The following is a 5,724-nucleotide window of genomic DNA, read 5'->3' as shown; positions in this document are numbered from 1 at the left end:
AACTAAATTTTTTTTTTTTTTTTTTTTAGCTACTACTACTGCAAAGTAATCAAGGTACGCATTGAAACTGAAGGCGATCGAGAGGCGACTCTTAGATCTAACATGATAAAACCCTAGATTTTGAATAGCAACAAGAGGATTCAATTCTAGTTGCTCATTAGGCCGGTGTGGCTTCGGCGTTGGTGAAATCTCAAAGTTAGAGGTAAGCTGAGCTTGGATCTGCGAAGTGAAGAGGATGAATCGACCAAGGAAGAATCGAGAGGTGTCACTGATGGATGAGCTAAGAAATTTAGACCTTTTAGGTGAAGGAGAGATAGTGGAGATCCCGGATCTGGAGAACAAAGATCTCATTGAGGAGAACACAATGAGCGTCATAGTTCGATGTCTTAACCCGACGGTTCATAAAGTTGGAGGCTTGGTAAAGGCCTTACCACCTATCTGGGGGATGGAAGAAAGAGTTAGAGGTAGGGGCATTGGAGAAGACCGTGTTCAATTCATCTTTGAAAATGAAGGAGACCTCTACCACGCTCTGTATAGAGGACCATGGTTCGTAAATGGGTGGATTGTGACATTGGAGCAATGGAAACCTAACCCAGGACCAGAGTTTCTTCGGAGAATTTTATTTTGGATCAGGATAAAAGGTATCCCCATACACCTTCTAAAGAAACAAACGGTGGAGTCGATTATTGAACCTTTTGGGAAGGTGGATGCGGTTGAGCTTCATGCGAAGAACTCACAGTCCTTAGAGTATGTCAGAGCAAGAGCATGGATAAATGCGGATGAGCCTCTGCAATTTGTTAAGACTGCAAGATTTAAGTCGGGAGAGGTAGTTCGGGTGGAGCTAGAGTATGAAAAACTACTCAAAGTATGTTTTTCTTGTAGACGTCTTACTCACGACCAAGCGGCATGCCCATATCAAGTAAGAGAGACTCCTATAAGGAGAGGCGGAAGAAAAGGAAGCAAGGTCGATCCTGTAAGTAGTAAAGGGAAAGGAAAAGGGAAGGACTTGGGAACAGAGCAGGAGGATTTGAGGGAAGTGCTGGGTGGACGTAAGAAGGCTTCAAATGGTGGTGAACATAGCAGGGGTACAGGCCATAAGTCATTGAGCATAAAAGAAAGGATGCAAGGGAAAGGGCAGATGGATACGAGGAGAGGAGTGTGTGTTAATAAAGAATGGAGACCCAAATTAGGTGTGGGTGGAGCAAGCCCGGGAATTGGTGACTCTAGTGTAGCAGCGGATGGATTGATGTCCCAAAGTAAGAGAAGAAGAACTGGTAACAGTGGAGGTAACAGTGGCGGTAGGACGAATAAGAAGGCAAGACTTGACGCGGGGGAGAAGGAGATGCAGTCCCCAACTGTTTTTGGAAGACTGGGATCCAGTGCAGAAAGACTGCGAGAAGCGGGAAAAAGAGGATCAAGTGAGAAATCCAGTCCATCAACTTCAGTATTTGAAAGGATAGGCTCCCAAGTCTCCTCCTCATCATGTCCATCGAATCAAGCACACTCGGACCAGTCAAAACACTCTGCCCAAATGGCAGCCTCATCGGATCATTCTGCTCTCGTAGCAGCTCCTTTAAGGAATCAGACTGCTTCATCTGAAGTAGCAACTCGTCAACACTCCTCTGGCGTAAAGTCTAGGAGCTGTAATGACAAAAACTTGGAAGAAGGGTTGATGGTTAATTCCAACCCTTCAAACCAATTATGAAGATATTAAGTTGGAACTGTCAGGGGGTGGGGAATACCCCTACAGTTCGACATCTACGGGAAATACGCGGTCGGTATTTTCCAGAGATAACATTCCTCTGTGAGACCAAAAAGAAAAGAGGCTACTTGGAAAATGTAGTCGGTCACTTAGGTTATTTTGACTTACATACTATGGAACCAGATGGGTTGAGTGGTGGGCTTGCATTAATGTGGAAGGATTCGGTTCAAGTGAGAATTCTCCAAGCAGATAAAAGGATGATAGATGCCCACATAGTATGGCAAGAGAAGGAGTTCTTCCTGACGGGAATTTATGGAGAACCGGTTCAAAGGGAAAGAGGAGAGCTTTGGGAGAGATTAACTCGGCTGGGGAATAGTAGGAGAGGGGCATGGATGTTAACTGGAGATTTTAATGAATTAGTTGATCCAAGTGAAAAGCTCGGTGGTCCAGTAAGGAAAGATTCATCCTGTAGGGAGTTTAAGCAAATGCTGATCTCCTGTGGACTGTGGGAGGTTAAGCATCTAGGATATTAGTACTCGTGGTATGGCAACCGAAATGATGAACTAGTTCAGTGTCGTTTGGATAGAACGGTGGCTAACCAGGAATGGATAGAACTGTTTCCCCAAGCTCAAGCGACCTATCTACAAAAAATATGCTCTGACCATAGCCCACTTATTAATGTATTGACAGAAAGGGTAGGAAGCAATAGAGCAGGGTTCAAATACGACAAGAGATGGGTTCAAAGGGAAGGCTTTAAGGAGTTAGTGGATCAGTTTTGGAGCCAACCGGTGGGGGAATGTGTAAGTATGATGGAAAGGATAGCAGCTTGCAGGAAAATTATCTCAAGATGGAAGAGGGATTCCAAACCGAGTTCTGCACTCAGACTCCAGAACCTTCATTATCAGTTGGATGTGGCAACTCGTCAAGTTCCTTACGACAGAGGAGAAGTGGCAAGGTTAAAGAAAAAAGTGAATCAGGAATACATCTTGGAGGAGCAGTACTGGAAAGAAAAATGTAGATTCACTTGGCTCCAAAATGGGGACAGGAACACCAAATTCTTTCACGCCGCGACGAAGAACAGAAGAGCCCAGAATCGGATTCAAAGGATGGTTGATGATAGTGATCATGAGTGGAATTCCGATGTGCAGATAGGCAAGGTGGCTGAGGCTTACTTTAAGAAACTTTATACATCGGAAGATGTAGGCTTCACAATGACAGAGATGGGGGAGGTAAACCCTGTGGTTACTCGTAAAATGAATGAAGATCTGCTAGGCCCTGTTTCAGAAGAGGAAGTTAGGAGGACAGTATTTGGTATCAATCCACATAAATGTCCTGGTCCAGATGGTATGAATGGCTTTCTCTTTCAACAATTCTGGGAGAGTATGGGGAATCACATTACGAGTATGGTGAAAAGCTTCTTCAGTAGTGGTCACATTGAAGAGGGGATGAATAAGACAAACATTTGTCTAATCCCAAAGAAATTGAAAGCAGAGAGGATGGTGGATTTTAGACCTATAAGCCTCTGTAATGTGATTTATAAGATCATTGGGAAGGTACTGGCAGGAAGGTTAAAGAGGATACTCCCCAGTGTTATTTCAGAAACGCAGTCAGCATTTGTCGAAGGGAGGCTTATCAGTGACAATATACTTATAGCACATGAGCTTTTGCACGCACTGAGTTCAAATAATAAGTGTGCGGAGGAGTACATTGCCATCAAGACAGATATATCAAAAGCGTATGACCGAGTGGAGTGGTCCTTCTTGAGGCAAGCAATGAAAACTCTAGGTTTTGCAAATGAGTGGATAGGTCTTGTGATGGCCTGTGTGGAATCAGTGAGGTACCAAGTTTTGATAAATGGGAATGCTCATGGGGATATAGTGCCGACAAGAGGGTTAAGACAAGGAGACCCACTTTCTCCATATCTGTTTGTACTCTGCACGGAAATGCTAGCCAAAGCTCTGCAGGTAGCAGAGAAAAGAGATCAGATTTCGGGGCTTAAAGTGGCGAGGGGAGCCCCTTCCATATCCCATTTGTTCTTCGCGGATGACAGCATGTTTTATTGCAAAGAGAAGGATGAAGAGTTGGGTCAACTGATTCGTATTATCGAGGAGTATAGCTTGGCCTCTGGACAAAGAGTTAATTACCAAAAGTCATGTGTCCACTTTGGTAAGAATATACCAGCAGCAAGAAGAGAGATTATTAAGAATAGCCTGGGTATCAATGAGGCAGAAGGGCAGAGTTTTTACCTCGGAACTCCAGAATCGTTTGCGGGATCAAAGGTAACATCTTTGAACTACCTTCAGGAACGCCTAGGACAGAAGGTCAATGGATGGCACACCAAATTTCTTTCACCAGGTGGAAAAGAGATCCTCTTGAAAGCTGTTGCGATGGCTCTCTCTGCTCACACAATGACATGTTTCAAGCTCCCAAAAGGCGTATGTCAACAAATAGAGTCGATTATGGCGGGGTTCTGGTGGAAGAATAATAAGGAAGGGAAGGGAATGCATTGGAAAGCCTGGGATAAGCTTAGTAAACCAAAAGCAGAAGGGGGCCTGGGATTCAAAGATATTGAGATGTTCAACATAGCTTTACTAGGAAAACAGTTGTGGAGGATGCTTACTAAACCAGAATCTCTGATGGCAAAAATCTACAAAAGCAGATACTTTAAGAAGTCAGATCCACTTAATGCACCTCTCGGTTCAAGACCATCTTATGCTTGGAGAAGTATACATGAAGCTCAAGAGATGATCAAACAGGGAGCAAGAATAATTGTTGGAAGTGGCGAACTGGTTGATATTTGGAAGCATCAATGGATTGGGTCAAAACCTGCGAAACCTATTAGACAGACCAGACATGTAATGAACAATTTACAAGGAAGGACTGCAACTTTGTATGTGGCAAAGGATCTTCTAGAGGCGAATGGCAGAGAATGGAACCAAGATATAGTTCAAGCGGTGTTCACAGAGGAAGATGCAAGGAGGGTGTTGGAACTTAGACCAGGAGGGGACGGTACAAGGGATTGTTACACTTGGGATTATAGTAAGTCAGGGTTTTACTCAGTTAAGTCGGGATACTGGGTACAATCGGAGATCATTAATAAGAGAAATATAGCCCAAGAAGTAGTACAACCGAGTCTAGATCCTCTCTTTCAACAGATATGGAAAACAAATGCCCCACCTAAGGTCCAACACTTTCTCTAGAGATGCTTGGCGAATTGTCTTGCGGTAAATGGAAATCCGGCGTACAGGCACTTAACCAGGGACAACACATGTTGTAGATGCTTATCTAGTGCAGAGACAGTAAATCATTTGCTCTTCCAGTGCTCTTTTGCTCGTCTGACGTGGGCAGTATCCTCATACCCAGCTCCGCCAGGAGGTGAATGGTCTGAATCGCTCTTTCAAAATATATATTATGTTTTGAATATCAATGCAGAACACCCCGGGAGGGACTTGACTCCATATGGGATGATTTGGATACTCTGGAGATTGTGGAAAAACAGGAATAATTTGATTTTTCAAGGGAGAGAATTCTCAGCCCCAGAGGTGATCCAAAAAGCAAAGGAGGATGAAGAGGAATGGCGGATGAGAGGAGTACCAAAACCACAGGTGGAGGCCCAGGGGACTAAAAAGAAGGATCGTGTGCGATGGACTCCGCCTCCCCAAGGATGGACGAAGTGTAACTCAGATGGTGCATGGAGAGAGAGTGATGTAAACTCAGGAACCGGATGGGTGCTAAGAGATTATAGGGGGAAGGTGCTGTGGTTGGGAATGAGGGCCATGAGAAGGGTTAAGTCTGCATTAGAAGCTGAGTTGGAAGCCTTTAGAGAGGCTGTGCTTTTCCTTGCCAGATTGAATTACATAAAGGTTGTATTCGAGTCAGACTCACAAATTCTTGTGTCTGCTTTGAATGAGGATAAGGATATCCCAGCGTTAGGTCCAACAATTGAAGATATTAAAAAAACGCTCAAGGGATTTGAGGGGGTGAGAATCGAGTTTATAGCTCGGGAAGGGAACGTAGTAGCG

The sequence above is a fragment of the Camelina sativa genome, chromosome 13 (genome assembly GCF_000633955.1).
Source record: "Camelina sativa cultivar DH55 chromosome 13, Cs, whole genome shotgun sequence".
NCBI classification, from domain to species: Eukaryota; Viridiplantae; Streptophyta; class Magnoliopsida; order Brassicales; family Brassicaceae; genus Camelina; species Camelina sativa.
Note: the sequence above shows the minus strand (reverse complement) of the source record.